Source organism: Physeter macrocephalus, chromosome 20, assembly GCF_002837175.3.
Source record: "Physeter macrocephalus isolate SW-GA chromosome 20, ASM283717v5, whole genome shotgun sequence".
Taxonomy (NCBI): Eukaryota; Metazoa; Chordata; class Mammalia; order Artiodactyla; family Physeteridae; genus Physeter; species Physeter macrocephalus.
The window spans coordinates 73,616,861-73,635,001 of record NC_041233.1 but is presented as its reverse complement, the minus strand read 5'-3'; the positions used below and the strand labels follow the sequence as shown (position 1 = coordinate 73,635,001).

The 18,141-nt window shown below is 39.9% G+C and overlaps 1 protein-coding gene across 4 annotated transcripts in view; it reads right to left on the bottom strand.

The window, feature by feature from the left end:
- Window positions 1-18,141, bottom strand: part of PLPP4 (phospholipid phosphatase 4) — a 532,132-nt gene that overhangs the window by 436,677 nt on the left and 77,314 nt on the right. The window lies entirely within an intron of this gene.

Below are 18,141 nucleotides of genomic sequence, written 5' to 3'. Positions count from 1 at the left end.
CCCGGACCGGGGCACGAACCCGTGTCCCCTGCATCGGCAGGCGGACTCTCAACCACTGTGCCACCAGGGAAGCCCCAAGGTTTTCCTTCTTTAAAAAAAAAAAAAAAAAAAATCTGAAACAGCCATGGTAAAACAATATTTAAGAAACGTGTGGTGGGCACATGTATTTATTTTCTGAAAAATTTTTGCATACTTGAAATATTTTATAATTTTTATAGAGCTCATAAATGATGGAAAATGAATGAAATGATGACATTAAAAACAAAGATAAAGTCAGAAGAAGACCCCACGATGCAGAAGCAATGCCCTTGGGCACAAACCTCGAGGGGGCCACGGTCAGCCTCCCCTCCCCACTCCAATGGCCACGTACTTTGCTTCATTCCCTGGGTTACGCATGACCTTGTGAGAGGGGCTTTCTCCTACCCAGTCTGAGGCCAGTTTGGGGACCCACAACCCATGTTCCAACCATACTGACTCTGATAACAGGACAGAAAGACTGAAGTTTAAAATTTTTGGTATAAAGAAAGTGTGTAACTTTCACATTAACCAAGTCCTGATGTTAATAAGAATTATTCATTACTTGGATACTGGGAAAGGGCATGACCTAAGTTCTTATCATTTATTACAGACTGTCTTTCAGGAACAAGACTTTCATTTAAATTTCCTGAGGTTTGGGTATGTCTCCATTTCTGATATTTAAAAAAAAAAAATTCACTGTGAATACAAATCAGTTCAGTTTGGGTCAAAGATAATTTTATTACTTTCCAAAATATCAACGATTTGTGCTTTTGTATCCCATGAGATACCTGATCACAGCAACCTGTATTTCTCTGTGATGGCAATTAAGTGCAAGTAGCAGGAACCTATAATTTTAGCCTTGAGATTGACTCAAATGGGTGAAAATATTTATTTTTCCTTTGCTCTTTCTATGGGCTCACATAATGAATTAAATGCAGTGCTCTCTTGATTACTGCTTTAGAAAGAAACTGTCATGCCTCTTTACTCATTTTCATAAAGAGATGATAGCATACTTTATTAAAGGATTTTCATGTATTGCTAATGTCTAGAAAACTCAGATTCTCTCTATACAAGAAATTGATTGAGGGAGTTGGATATCTATAAAAGTCCATCAATTGTGACCTGAAAACTTTATAGAAGAGGGCACACAGGACCCAAGAGAAAAATATAAATCTGACACAAGACATAAAATTATACCCAGAGGTTTATCTAAGATTGATCTAAGAACCGTGGTATTCAATAGGTAATTTTTTAATAGTAAGTAGTATAAATTACCTATAGGAGGTAGAAGACATGTGAAAAAAATAGCTAAAAATATACTCTGAGATTTATACAGCATAAATTATTTATAGGCGTTAAAAGCCAGTCTTACATAAAAGTTCAGGGGTAAGTTTTGAAGAGTCTGTGATAAACGATCACATCAGTGGTCACGGGACAAGCCCTAAACCTCAGGGAACTTCAGTGGAAGAACACTGGACAGTTTTTGTTTGCCTGGCATGCTTTTCTGACTCCCTCTTGAGAGAAGCCCATTCCATGGAGTGCAGGTAAAATGACCCCTTACTTACTTGCATAAGATGCTGGGTATCTGATGCTTGGCCCTCCAAATCTAATTCCACTCTTCCCCACCCTGCTCTGAGCCCTGGGAAGCTGACCAGTCTGGCCTGTGTTAACAGTTCCCTGGCATTCTGGCTTCCAGTTGGCCGGGCCCCATGGGAGTCACCAGTAGCAGAACAAAGGCAGGAGGAAAGTGAGGTCGAAGAGTTTATTCCCCAGCTCCTTCCCCATCAGGTGCCACAGCCAAAGTCCCCAGCTCCTGTCAGGAGGTACTTCCAGCGACCAATAACTGCCCCCTCCTTACTCTTCAGGCACAGGGATGGGGACAGCAGCCTGGAGTACTGTATCACCCCTTGCTGGTTTCCCTAATTCCTCCCCTATACCACTGCAAATGATCCATTTATGAGCCATCCATTTCCTGCCAGGTCCCTGGCTAACATCCTTGATCCTCCCCTTCCAGCTTCACCAATGGGCTGAGCCCTGGAAGTTCTAGAACAAGATCATCCAAACAGCTGGTGCTCCCAGTAAAGAGAGAGCCTCTCTCTTGATTGCTGTAATCAAGCAAGAAACAGGTTTGGATCACATTTTGGAAGAAAACTCTAGTAAGAGAGTAAAGGAAGATTAAGAAGAAGGCAAAACTTGAGGCAGAAAGACTAGATTTTTTCATGGCTACTACATGCCAAGTACTATGCTAGGGCCTAAGAATGCAACATAAGCAAAGACAGTGGAGTCTACAGTCTAAAGAACTCATTGAATTTGAAGTGTTATCACCTTCAGCTGGACTGAACTTCATTTGGGACATTAACACCATTTACAAAGTCACCCCAGATTTAAATGTCCCATGCAGAAATTTCTGGTTTATTTTCCTCAGGTCATATTTAGATAGACCAGAATAACCCAATTTTGGAGGTACAGTTCTTCTGCAGTCATTATAACAATGATGCACTGTCTAATTTAATCTTCATGACAGCTGGAGAAGGAAGGTTTTGTTATTATCCCAACTTTACAGAAGAGGAAACTAAGGCTTAATATTACACAACCAAAAAGTAGTAGGAATGCACTTCAAACCCAAGCAATTCTGACTCCCATCCTCCATATCTTTTATTTTTTTCTCATTGAAGTATAGTTGGTTTATAATGTTGTATTAGAAATTAAGAATGCAGCCTTACCATTAGGGGGAATCGAACCCTGCTCTCCTGAGTGACAAGCAAGCATACTCACCACTATACTAATGAGGAAGATACTCCACCCTCCATATCTTAACCTCTACCCTAGAGTACTATAATCTTTTTTCATGATTATCTAATCCAATCAAAATGGAATCCTCTAATCTAATCACTTAAATAAAAATTAATTACACCAAGTAATGACTGGTAGGAAAATGGTAAACTCCCATACCATTCATACCTCAGAAAACATTATCAAAATTAACATTCATGCACATTTCAACATTAACATAGCAAACCAAGGTGTTATTCATACCATTCCAGGAATATTGTCACATATCTCAACAAAGCATTTAGTAATGGAGTCCTAGCACTCTTTGGGGGAGAATCTCATCTATTTTCGATTGTATCCATAAAATCATAGAGACAGCTGGAGGCTCTCCAGTTCAATCAGGTATTAGCACTTGGTGTTTAGCTGACACTTCATTATCATTAGTTATGACTGAGCTACAACACACTTTTTAATGAGTGCCTACGATATTCTCGTTATTATTTGCATTTACCATCAAACCATGGTATTGTAAAGCACAGCACACTCAGGTTTTAGTAAGACGTGTGCATTTAGCTTCAATTAGAGCAGCTTCTTCTGCACCTGCCTCTCATCACAGAGGATAGGGACTCACTGGCTTGTCACCAGAAACCGAGCAATGACGTTTAACTTGGAGAGCCTCACTTCATTGAGATGTCCAGTGGTTATGAGTGAAGACATCGCCTGGTGATAGAGAAGGAACTAGGCCCAATTAGAAAAGAAAGACGTTTCAGACACTTGCCTTGCAAGCAATGAAAGTACTTCGAAAGGACGCTGGCCTGGGAGAGATGTCATAACCACACACAACTGCTCACCATTTCCACCATCTGCACTGGAATCTTGGGGTGCCTAAAACGCACAAAAACAGGAAACCTGGAAATATGAAAAACTGGTTGTTTGGGCTAAATTGGGTAAGCTAGCAAACAGACGGTAAGTGGTCCTAAAGGGCATGTGCCTGTGTGCACATGTAATAATCAAAGATCTCACAGGAGGAATGAGTCAGAGTCCAAGTGAGCAAAGCAAAGCTGGGCATTAGCCCAGGGTGACGGATCTGAAATAGTAAAGGCACATGAGATCAGCATGGGTAGGAAGGAGATAGTAACAATTCCCCACAGGCTACAGAACCAAGACAAGATGCAAGATGGTCAGAGAGCAAATGTGAGTGACCAGCACCGAGGAGACCAACTCTTTTAAGGAAATCCATCCTGGTCCAAAACCTCTTATTTCCCAGGACTTGGCTGACCTAGATCTGCAGGCAGATAATCTACTGAAAGTGAGGAGTCTGGGGGACTTAAAACATGGCCTTACACTGAGGTTACTTTGTACTTGCTGCCTCTTTCTTGATCCCAGGGACCCTTAAGCCATTTCCCCACTCTCTCTCAGCCCCATATTCTAGTATTCACATTGGCTGTCTACAATGACCTATTTAACTGGGTAAGTATTCAGTGCTTTATTTCTCTATTTGCCAGGTATACACAGCTGAAAACCAATTTTTAACCTGAGATGAAGAAAGTTTTCATTATGATCTACCTGAAATAACTAGCAAGGGTTTGCCAATTACCATATAATGCAAATTCAGCACTAACAGGCTGACTGTGGATTATAAAACTTCCTTTAAAAAAATAAATAAAGGAAATCAAAACACTACTTTAGACCATCAAAAAGAAGTTGTGATGGTTAATTTTCTATAACCACCTCACTGGCCATGGGGTGCCCAGGCTAAACACTATTTCTAGGTGGGTCTGTGAAGGTAGTTCCAGATGAGATTAGCATCGGAGTTGGTGGATTCAGTAAAATAAATTGCCCTCCCCAAATATGGGTGGACATCCAATTCGTTGTGGACCTGAACAGAACAAAAGGCAGAGGAAGGAGGAATTCAACGTTCCTTTATCTGCTCCCACTGTTGAACTGGGACATCTCATCGCATCTCCTGCCCACATGTTAGGATTTACACCACCAGCTTTCCTGGGTCTCCAGCTTGCAGATGGCAGATCATGGGATTGTAGGACGTCTCAGCCTCCATAGGCTTGTGAGCCAATTCCTCATTATCTAGATATAAATATAGATACATCTCCTATTGGTTCTATTTCTCCAACGAACCCTAATGCAGAAGCCAAAATTTTACCTGAGTCTTTACGTTTTTTACTCTACTGATTGCCAAAGCCATGTCTGTATTATCATATTCTAGGATTTTTATGTAACTATCTTCATTTTTAAGAAAGATACATGGGGGCTTCCCTGGTGGTGCAGTGGTTGAGAATCCGCCTGCCAATGCAGGGGACACGGGGCTGATCCCTGGTCCGGGAGGATCCCACATGCCTCGGAGCAACTAAGCCCATGGACGACAGCTGCTGAGCCTGTGCTCTAGAGCCCGTGTGCCTAGAGTCCATGCTCTGCAACAAGAGAAGCCACCGCAATGAGAAGCCCAGGTGTGGCAACGAAGAGTAGCCCCTGCTCGCTGCAACTAGAGAAAGTCCACATGCAGCAACAAAGACCCAACGCAGCCAAAAATAAATAAATAAAATAAATTTTAAAAAAGAAAGAGGGCTTCCCTGGTGGCACAGTGGTTGAGAGTCCGCCTGCCGATGCAGGGCACACGGGTTCGTGCCCCGGTCCGGGAAGATCCCACATGCTGTGGAATGGCTGAGCCCGTGAGCCATGGCCGCTGAGCCTGCACGTCCGGAGCCTGTGCTCCGCAACGGGAGAGGCCACAACAGTGAGAGGCCCGCATACCAAAAAAAAAAAAAAAGAAAGATACACATCTGCAGTCACTGGAAGGTGAATGGGAGTAAAAATGAAATAGGTCCTGCCTATCACAGTGTCCAGAATTTTCCACAAATCCACTCTGTTGTGGTTGCCAAAGTCCTTGTTCCTTGTCAACCCCAAGTCAGACATCAGGCCAGGAAGTGTTCACACAATATGCACAGAGACATTGTTAGCAGTCAGGTAAACTGAAGAAGAGGTGAAAATTACTGATTTTATAGATGCAAATATTAGGAAACTTAAATAAAAAGTTATACCTAGTGTGGGGGAAAGAACTTTTAACTAAACAATTGCATTTAGGTTTATTATAAAACGTAGGGAAAACAGGGTCAGTATATAGTAAAATCAATAGATAAATCCAATACACATTAAGCTCCAGATTGCATTGAGATTATTTTTCAAGTAAGAATTTCACTGCTAGAGTACCTGCTAAGAGATACATGGGAGAATCTATAAAACAACAACAACAACCTGTTCAATTGCAAGGTGACAATAATTCTTTGAGCTAATATAAAGCCACAGATATAATTCCAAGCTTAACACACCATGAAGTAAAATGACTGCTTGTTTCCCGTGCACTTTTTCAGAATGTGTTTAACTCCAAACATGCTTTAAGCCCCAGCATCTGACTCATTGGCCATCTGCCCTCAGTATCCTTGATAATCACTGGGAAAACAGGACGAAAGCCAGCAAAACTCACTACCATCACCAATTTCCTAGCGCAGCAATTCCTACCTGAAGAATGAATTTCCAAGGGTCCTTCCTGGGAGGGGAGAAAATAAGGATGGAGAGAAATTCTTTCTAAAATTTAGCTCTGAGATCCAAAACTTACACCTACCCCAGGCTCCATTATAAACCTCTTTTCCTGTAATTATGAAAACTTTACTATCTTCAGGCAACTCAGGGACCTGGAGACCTCATAAAGTGAGAGCTCTTCAGAGGTCAAGTGTTGCATAAATCTCCTTAAGCTTGCAGCACTTATTCCAAAATGTTAAGTTATTATAAATAATCCATGGAAGACTGACCCACATGCTCAAATGACATCTGTTGAGGATTTGAGTGTCTTTGCCATTGTTATTCAAGGAGGGTCTCAGTATAGTAAGGCAAAATGTGCAGGTCAGAGACAAGAAGATCAAGTGTGACCACTCTAGAAGGCCGAAAGGAAAAAAGTGAGCATGCATTTAGAGGCTGGTCAACATGCTCGTCATGGAATTTAAAGTCCAGGTAGAAAGGGACCACCCCGCCTCCGATTCTAGATGAAGTCTTGCAGGAAGTAGCTTGGAGAGGACCCCTGATGACTTGTGAACTTGGCTTACATGAGCACTCCTTTCCATATTTCAATTTATGCTCAAGTCACTGCTGACCATTCTCCGTGTTCCTACTATACTTTTAAAAATACTCATTAGCTTTCTAATGAGATTCTATTGGGTCTGTTCTCTGTGCTGAGAGAGAGATTTTATATTCGGATATTTTAGGAGTGACAATGTTCTTTCAAACCTGGTTGGTGTAAATATTATATTTTTGACTGATGCAGCTCTAAGTTTGTCTTCTGTTTGCCTAGCCTGACAGTTTAATTGAAAGTTCTTCTTCCAAATGCAACTGATCAGAGCTTCTCACTCAAGGGTTCCATAATTGGTTAGGATATACCTCAGTAATTTTAAGTGCCTGCCTCACCTCCTGGTGTAGAAAAACTCATAAACCGCTCAAGAGCTCTAAACAGTCCTGCATTCACTGTGCCGCCTCCTTCACTGTGAGGATAAACAGCATCTCTCCACTCCGTTTAACTCAAATCAGTGACACATCTCAAGATTTACGCTCCAGGTAGTGCTCTTATCTCCACTTCACACGAACGGCCTGCTTAATGGCGAGATGAGCTATCCATTTGAAGGTTTTAGGTGACTTGTTTACCTTCACGCTTTTGAAGAAATGATTCAGTATTTTGCTTAGGAGCCAATCGCATCCCAAAGAAACTTTTTTTTTCCTTTGAACTTGGAGCAAATGTTTCTCTTGGGTTCTGACTGAATTCAGACTATTATCAGTGGGATACCAACAAAGTTTGGAGCAAGATGTTTAAGAGACATACGGAAAGCATCCAGAAGAAAGTAATGAAAATAAATAAAAGGCTGCAAAAACAAGACTGATAAAAGGATAAATGAACTGAGACAAAATGTCTGGGAATGAATCCCTTACGCTACCTGGCTCACTAATGCAAAAATGTCATGTGCTTATAAACATTCATTTACATATGCCACTTAGTGTCTATTCAGAAGTCTTTCTGTCCCAGGTCCATAACACCATTGTCATCAATCTTAAAGATGCATTGGATTCCCCTGAGTTTATAGGAGTGTACCACATGTATTAGAGGTTTTGGGGCAATGCAACTGCTACTCTCAAGAAGTTCAAAATTCAGGAGTTATCTCAAAATATGACAAAGTGAAAATAAGGTCTTAGCATCAAACTATGAATAGTGAGTGAGGACCCCAAGGACAACAGAGGAAAGATGTCATCTTCCCTGTTTCCAAATCAACCACTAAATATATACATTAACCAGTCATATGTGTACAGCTCTATACAAGGTACTACAGTCACCTTCAGTTGTTATTTTCATTTGTAAAGATTATCCCGATAATCCCATTTTGACGCTGCCCTTTTGAAATAGCAACTAGAACAGTTCCTGGCATACATAGTTAGTGCTCAGTGAATACCTTTAGAATAAATAAGATGGTGCATGAGTGACACACATCTTATTGGGAGCTGATTATATTTAGAATTGCCACAATGCAAATTTTAGAGTAAGAAGCAGATAATTTTGACCAAATAACAAAATTACAAACAGTTAAATATTTTGTTCAGCAGCTTCTACAGCATGTGCCCTTTTTCTTAGCATTTTATTCTTCAAAGCCATCTGCAGCAACTGATTAGACCAAAGACATCTGAAACCCAATGTGTGGACTCCCAGTTAGATATGAAAAAGGAAAGGCATTTTGTACTTTATGCCTTACCTTGAAACCTACAAAAAAAATTATTTTTAAGAACAAAGAAAAAAGAAGAAAACTCCATTGTTAAGGAAATGAGGTAATAATGGTCATAACTCTAAAATACAAAATTAAAAGAATAGCTACCAAATAGAGTAAAATATAGGCCAGATAAGGCAGGACTCTAAGGGTTAATACATAACAACTCAGATCCAGAGTAGAACAGATCTCCCAGAAAGTGTTACCGAAAGATTTACCCATTGGACACCAAGACGGGAGGGGCCTGGCCAGCCTTGCGAGAAGCAAGGAATGATATTCCTATGGATTCTCAGAACGTCAGTGCAGAATGGCAGGGGAGAAGGATCTAAAGAAGGAGCCATGTGATGAGCCATTCTGACTGAGCCAGAGTGCTTCATCTGGAGGGCTGGAAGGAGAGAGGGAAGGCAGGGATCTCCATCCACACATGGCTCAGAAGGCCTGTGACCTGAGGGGCTCCACCTCGAGCACACTGCTCCCTCAATGTCAAAAGTAAAACAGAAACACGTCCCAAAGATTGAAAACCTAACAGAATGCGGCATCTATATATGAAAACAGTCCTAAAATAAGTTTTGAATAGTCCTAGCTCATTACCCCCACCCATGCCCTACTATTTAGCAGGGACATGGGAGAAAGAGACATTCATTTGCAAAGATGAGTAGTAACAAGAAAGAAACCAACAAAGAACAATAGAAAGTCAGGAGGGTGACAAGATGCAGAGTGAAAAGAAAAGAACACAAGAAAAACAGATGAAGAATGTATATGATCAGAATTAGCCTAGAAGACAGAGTTTAGACAAATAGTTCTACATAAATTCAAAAACATGACAGATAACCTCATATCTTTGAAAAGGGCTCAAATAAGACACACAAAAGAACACAGAAGAGACAGACAACAGGAGAAAATGCAAGCTAGTGGCAGAGCTCAGAACATAAATGAGAAATATTTTCACAGAGATTTGTTTTCCTTAAAGCTATGTTAGAAGCCAAAAAAGAAAACCAATGTGACCGAGAACAGAAACACACAGAACACTTGGGAATCCCATCTTTAAAAAAGGAACAAAGATATCAACATTATCAGAGAGACGATAGGACAAAGATTCAAAATACACATAACCAGTAAACCATTCCTCCTCCCCACCAAATAAAAGCAAGAACATTTGAAAAGGAAAGCACTATCTTTGGTACTTTGACACTACAAATTATAAATAATACTAACATATTTAAATCCTAAAATTTTAAAAAATGATTTAAATTTGAAAATCAAAAGGGCAACAGATCCAGCAAAACTCAAGCAGAATAAATACAAAGAAAACCACACCTAGATACAACATAGTCAAATTGCTAAAAGTCAAAGATAAGCAGAAAATCTTGACTGCAGCCAGAGAAGAAAGACTCACTACGTACAATGAAACAATAATACAAACAGCTGGCTTCTTATCAGAAATAATGGGATTCCCAAACAATGGAATGACACCTTTAAAGTGCTGAAAGAAAAAAAGGGTCAACTGAGAATTCTATACCCACTGAAAATAACCTTCAAATCATTGTAGTTTTAGCATAAGACATACACATAAAGCAATGGAACAGAATACAATGTCCAGAAATGGACCTATACATACACATAACTGATATTTGATAAAGGCACCAAGGTGATTTAATGGGAAAATAGAATCTTCCAACAAACAGTACTAGAACTATTTGATACCCATATGGAAAAAAATGAACCTTAACACATACCTCACACCATACACAATGATTAATTTGAAATTGATCATAGACCTAAAGGTAAAAACTAAACCATTAAGCTTATAGGAGAAAATACAGGAAAAAAGTCCACAATCTTTGTATAACCAACCAATTCCTAGAACACAAAAGACATAAGTACAAAGAAAAAACAATGATAAACTGACATCATCAAAATTAAAACATCTGCTCTTAGAAAGACACTGCTAAGAAAATGGAAAGCAAGTCACACTAGGAGAAAATATTTGCAAAAAATGACAACATATCATGTTTTAATTCTAAAATTTAATTATTAATGATAACCTATTTTACATAATTTATAATTATATAATATATTTAATACATAATATTTATGTATTTGTTTCTATTATCCATTATATGTATTTATTTTTATTTATTTTATATTATTTACTATATATTATTTATAATTATGAAAATAAGATATATAATTCAACATATCTTATTCTTATAAAACCCAAAATTATTATTCTGTCCAAGTTTATGAAACAAATTAACTGTGTCCAATAATTAAGATAAATGAATGTAAAAATGCAAATTCATGTGCCAATATGCATAAATACAAGCCTCTAAAAATGCATGACTGTTTTACACTGCTTTAGGTGTTAGTGTGTGGCCTTGTCAGATTAACACTGCTGCAGAATTTAAATTCTTAGCATCATAAAAAGTATACTCAAGTGATTATTCACATTTAGCTCACGGTTTGGAAAAAGCATTATGAGCAAATACTGCTGTTGCACAAAAAAATACACACAAAGCACAACTACTGAACAAAACATCGCTCTTTAATAGCATCACTTTAAGTGCTGGGCCTGAACTCAAAGGAGCAAATTGTGTTTTAACAATAAAATAATGACTGCCATCCTAGAATAGCCAAACATTTATGACTTTGAGTGCATTTCACACATCTTAAATCATAATCATTACCCTCATTTTCCACAACAGTAACCTGCATTCCATGTTAAGTACTTACAATTCAAACTGTCTGCTGCCAACTGCTCTACTTATGTTTCACAACATCAAGTCCGGGATCCAAGAAAAACATATTTGAAGGACTCTACCAGGTATTAGGAATAGAAAGAGAGGCTATAAATACATCTTTGCTTCCTCCACCAAAATACTACTTTTCTCTAAACTTCTTAACTTGAGAATTTCATTTTTTAATGGCTTAGGTCTGCTATAGCACTATTAGGTGCCTGTGGCCCTACTACTGAGCAGAATACCTGGACACTGAGACACGCAGAGGCTGGGAGGGAGGAAGGAGCAGAATGCTGTGGAAAGAGTAGGGGCTCGGGGCCGAGGGCCTGAGTTTACTAAGTGATTCAGACAAATGTCTTACCTCTTGCCTCAGTCTCCGCGTCTGCAAACTGGAAACCACATCTACCTTGCACTGCAGAGCAAATATCACACGTCTAGAAAATAGCCCCCAATTTAATGTTAGTTCCCTCCTTCCAGCTCCCTGTCTTCAAAGGTCTTACAACCATGGAGGAAGGAGACATTACGGTAAATCATTCAGGAGAAAAAATCTTCCAGGTAAATCTCTACCTTTTATCAAAACATGTTCAGGTAAACTAATTATCAATACTTAAAGGTTTGAAATGAAACCATTAAAAGTACCTAGAGGGACTTCCCTGGTGGCACAGTGGTTGGGAGTCCGCCTGCCAGTGCAGGGGACAGGGGTTCGATCCCTGGTCTGGGGGGATCCCACATGCCGCAGAGCAGCTGGGCCCGTGCGCCACGGCTGCTGAGCCTGCGCTCTGGAGCCCGCAGGCCACAGCTGCTGAGCCCACGTGCCACAACTACTGAAGCCCGCGCGCCTAGAGGCCGTGCTCCGCGGCAGGAGAGGCCACTGCAATGGGAAGCCCGCGCGCAGCAACCAAGACCCAACGCAGCCAAAAATAAATAAATAAATAAATTTATTTAAAAAAATAAATAAATAAAAGTACCTAGAAAAAATCAAGGTTGCAGTTTTATCATTCTAGAATGAGAAAGCCCTTTCTCAAGCTGAATAGGAAAGGTAAAACTAAAGAAAATATTGATACAATTGACCCTGTAAAAAAATAAATAAATATTTCCACAGGCAAAATTTTAAATTCTCAAAAGTCGAGACATAAAAAGCAAACTGGGGGGGCTTCCCTGGTGGCGCAGTGGTTGAGAATCCGCCTGCCAATGCAGGGGACACGGGTTCGTGCCCCGGTCCGGGAAGATCCCACATGCCACGGAGCGGCTGGGCCCGTGAGCCATGGCCACTGAGCCTGTGCTCCGCAACGGGAGAGGCCACAACAGTGAGAGGCCCGCGTACCACAAAAAAAAAAAAAAAAAAAAGGAAACTGGGAAAAATATTTGCACTACAAATGATGAAGAGCTAATATTTTTAGGATATTAAAAACTCTTCAAAAGCAATGATAAAAAGACAAGCACCTTTTAGGGAAAAAATCAGCAAAGGACAGAAAGGTAATTCACTCAACATTCAACAAATATTTGAGCTCCTTCTCCTTCTGTGTGTCAAGCTCTTCTAGGAATGGAGGACAGAAAAGAAACAAAACAAATGAACATCTCAACCTGCATGAGCTGATCTTCTAGTAAATAAAAGAATAAATACAAGTGGGGAAAACAAAAACCTTAACAATTAAGGGAATGCAAATTAAAACGAGTTCTCATTTCTCTTGGCAAAGATTAAAATATTGTGTAGAGGGCAGTAGAACAATATGTTTTAGAACCTTGAAAGACTGCACACTTACTTCGCAGAAATTCCTCTTTTAGGAAGTTGTCCTAAGGAAGTCTGAAAGGATGCAGGTACAAGGATATACACTGCAGCCTTGTTTTTAATATGAAAAACTGAAAATAACCCAAACATCCAACAAGATGTTGATTCAATAAATTACAGAATATCTATACAGTGAAATACAATGCAGGCATTAAAAAATCATAGCATTAACAAAGTATACACACACAACAATTGTTATATAAAAAGAGCAAGTTTCAAAAGTGCATATATTATACGGTACCATGTTTATGTTTAAATATATATATGTAGATTCAGATATTTTTAACTATAAAAAAGAATCCTGAATGACTATACATCAAAATATTAAGAGCAGATATCTTTGGGTGAAGAGTCTATAGGTGTTTTCTATCTTTTTTAAATTTTTCTTTTAAAATTTATTTATTTATTTTTGGCTGCGTTGGGTCTTCGCTGCTGTGCACAGGCTTTCTCTAGTTGTGGTGAGCGAGGGCTACTCTTCCTTGTAGCACATGGGCCTCTCACTGCAGCGGCTTCTCTTGTTGCGGAGCACAGGCTCTAGGTGTGCGGGCTCAGTAGTTGTGGCGCACAGGCTTAGTTACTCTGCGGCATGTGGGATCTTCCCGGACCAGGGCTCGAAGCCGTGTCCCCTGCACTAGCAGGCAGATTCTTAACCACTGTGCCACCAGGGAAATCCTATGGATGTTTTTTAAAATATATATTTCTATAAGTTCTAAAATGTTTGCAATACACATTATTATAGTCAAAAAATGCTAAAACTATTTGCACTGGAATTTTTCTAAAACTTTAAAAAAAAAAAGAAAAAAAAAGATGAACAATGGCCAACAGCGTACACATTCCTGGAAGAATTATGCTCAGAGCAGTAAGAGTCCACTATTTAATCTGAAGCACCAATACCCGGAAGTGCCATGTCTCTCTCCTCTTTTCTGGCAAGCAAGAGATGTCTTTGCCATAACCAATTCATGGGAAATGCCAGCCTCAGTGACCAAGAAAAACCAGACTCTGAGGACAACAGAAGTGTCTGTGCTCTAAACAAGATTTCCAACTGGAAGAAAAAGGTCCCCAAGGGACCCAGCCAGTCAAGTTAAGTGAATATATAGTACCTGTGAAAACAGCTCTTCACTCCTGGCCATTAAATATTCACCACATGGACCATAAAAGCCCAAGTAATTGAAATTGGAACTGCTTTTTATCCGTGGCACTCAATTTTTAATATATAAAATCCAGCTCTCAATCCCATTTATGGAAATCTGTTACAACTAAATTACAAATCGCACAGTGGTCCATGGAGCATCTGTGTTCTCAGTCTCTTTAACCAGGAAGCAATGAAATTAATTATTTTTATTTAAAACTCATTCAACTTTATGTCACCAGCAGTAACATTTATACCACATCAGGAGTCTTTTGGGTTATCAGTGTTTCTGCCTAGTCTCTTCCCATTTCAATTTTCCATCAAAATAAAGCCCTTTTATCTCCAAAAATATGCATATCATATTCATAACTAATGCCTTTCTTTTTTTTTTGCGGTATGCGGGCCTCTCACTGTTGCGGCCTCTCCCGTTGCGGAGCACAGGCTCCAGACGCGCAGGCCCGGCAGTCATGGCTCACGGGCCCAGCCGCTCCACGGCATGTGGGATCTTCCAGGACCGGGGCACGAACCCGTGTCCCCTGCATCAGCAGGTGGACTCTCAACCACTGCGCCACCAGGGAAGCCCTAATGCCTTTTTTAAAATAGCTCTTCTGACCCACCTCATTAACAGTGTAAAATTCACTGGGCAGATACATATCATTAGCCAGTGAACTACTATCCTTTTTGCAAAGCATATATATTCAAAGGGTTTAATTCAAAGGTGGTTTTTTTTCTTTTCCCAAAAGGTGCTGCTGCTCTGCTTGGTAACATGCTTGATAGTTTGCTAGAAAGGAGAATTATTAGACAGCAACAACATAAATAAAAAAGGTGGGAGGAAGGCAACAGGGATGGCTTCACCCCCATTTCCATCCATCTTGGGCTACATGGTCTTTGCACTGCACTCCACGGTGTGCTTGGCTACTGAGAGAGGTAGACACATCTGCACCAGAAGTGGGAGGAGCTGGAGTTGCCCCTCCTCCCACGTGCAAACTCAAGAGCAGATTCTGTCCGACTGACCAGGGAAAAGTAAGATGATACTTGAATGGGCCTGACAGCCTACTCACCAGCTCGTGCCTCAAAATTTGTTAACTCTGAGATACCGGGGAGAGGCAGATTGGAGCTGGAAGACCTGGTTTCTGGTCCAAGCCGGGACATGTGTCCAAGGATGTGATCTTGTTCTGTGGGCCTCAGCTTCCCTATCTGTAAATTGAGGGGATTGGATCCAGATGCAAACTGGGATTTTTCTACCTACAAATTGTGGAAAGTCCAAAGCTATGCCTAAGATTTTCACAAATTTTCAGAATGGTGGGAATTGGGGAGACACGTTCTTGGGGTCACCTCTGGCTTGGAGCTTCTGCACCAGATCAACCCAGACAGGGATTTCTGAAAGCACCCCCAGGAGTTCTGCCAATTGGCCAAGACTGAGAACCACTACATGAAAGAATCACTGCAGCCCCTCCCAGCTCTGGCAGCAGGGGCTTGACTCTTGCTTTATTGAATTTACTGCTCAAAAAGATCTGGAAAAAAATTTGTCACAGTGACCCAGATTAAAGACAATCCTCTTGAAAAGATGAGAGAACAAGAAAAAGACCTTCCAGCCAGCATCAAATGCAGAAACAAAGGTGGCAGCACCCATATCACATAGCAGAGGCTCTGGGAATTGGTCTGCCCAAGTGGTCTGCAGGACATGACAGAGAAAAATAACCCTATAAAGGCCCTGGCTGCTGCCAAGACCAATCCCCAGCTCAGACCATCCTAGCGGTTCTTCCTTTGCCTAGAATGGCTCCAGTTTTCATCTAGTGATCCGGATTTCTCCCAGGCTTCCCTCTTCTGCCCAGTACTGTGCCCTTGGTCCCACACAAATCTTGCCCTCCAGAGCCCCCAGTGTTAAAACTTTGAAAAATTAGGCTGGTATGTAACGTGTCACAAGGTCTGGAAAAGAGGAACAGCACACAGGAATGCTGAGTCATCCGAAGACACTATCCTCTTCTGTCCTTTCTTGGGAAAACTCCACAGTGTCTTGGAAGGATATTGGCCCAAATATCAGCTCACAAGGAAAATGTCCCACAAGGAAATAGCACTCTCAAGATAGGATAATTTGAGGAGGGTTTATTTACAAAGGTCCTACTTATGAAGGTGTGACTAATGCAACCAAAAGGGATAGCGTAATAGCAGCTGAGCTGTTACAACCCCAAACCTGAAGGACAAAGAAGAGGTAGCTGTAATTGGAATATACACATTTTATGTATTCTAATATATATTATTATATATGTTATATGTAATTACTATACTACATCAATGTATTACGATTATATATAATTACATTTAATTATATCTTATAATTATAAAATAGTTATATTATATATAAAACTATTATATATAATATATATTCCAATTATAACATATATAGGTATAAGTATACCTATATGTATAGGTATAGATATGTTCTTACTCAAAACACATACCCCTATTGAACCATGTTAGCACATGTGCTAACATGGAAACCATGGTGTTGCCTGGTATTACACATCACCAACATCCAAGGCAATAGACATCATAGTTTATTCATTTCAGGTTCAATAATGTGTGGATCAACACCATCTAGAGATTCAAACCTCAAATATAAATATTTTGGACATAAGAACCAACAGCACATATTCTTTTGTTACTCCTAATGGACTGATCAGTTTACTGGTTTCTGGTTTATGATTTAAATACCGATATAAGATAGTCCAAAAACATACAGACTTACTTGAAAACTGTGCACAACATGACATCAACAGTCACATCCTGTGATCAAGGTGAGTCAAAAGCACCCTGATATAATCTTAAAAGTAGAACAACAGTAACTATCTGCCCACATATTGTTAGAATTGAGAGTGTGCCCAGATTAGCTGCATATAAAGCCATCTGTGTATTACCCTTACTCCCTACCTAAATAAAGATTTTTGAGTCTTCATGATGATGCTATTGAATCCATGGCTTTAAAAGACACTAACTAAAATACTTCACTCTTCCTTGACATTCTCTATTTACATTTAAACTACCTAGAAAAGTGCTAAAAATCCCATTTCCTGACCTACTCCTCTCTGGACCTTCAGATCCAAATGTTTAACTGCCTAGTGCTAGAACTTTCCACCCTCCCCTTCCATTTTCCTTTCCACACAGGCTGCAATTGGTTCATTATGTCTCTCCCACTCGACTGTAAGTTCCCCAAGGACAAGGACTCTGCCTGCCTTACTCACCATCATCACCCCAGCACCCTCCTGGGTGCAGCACACATAACAGAAGTTTTAACAAATATTTTTTCAATTAACCTTAACTCCTAAACTCTCCTTCTCCAAAGGAGAAACTGACTACAATATTGTGTATGAAATACAACACAAGCATTTGTTGGCAATGTGTATATCTTCTTTGGAGAAATGTCTATTTAGGTCTTCTGCCCATTTTTAGACTGGGTTGTTTGTTTTTTTGATATGCAGCTGCATGAGCTGCTTGTAAATTTTGGAGATTAATCCTTTGTCACTTGTTTTGTTTGCAAATATTTTCTCCCATTCTGAGGGTTGTCTTTTTGTCTTGTTTATGTTTTCCTTTGTTGTGCAAAAGCTTTTAAGTTTCATTAGGTCCCATTTGTTTATTTTTATTTTTATTTCCGTTTCTCTAGGAGGTGGGTCAAAAAGGATCTTGCTGTGATTTATGTCATAGAGTGCTCTGCCTATGTTTTCGTCTAAGAGTTTTATAGTGTCTGGCCTTACATTTAGGTCTTTAATCCATTTTGAGTTTATTTTTGTGTATGTTGTTGGGGAGTGTTCTAATTTCATTCTTTTACATGCAGCTGTCCAGTTTTCCCAGCACCACTTATTGAAGAGGCTGTCTTTTCTCCAT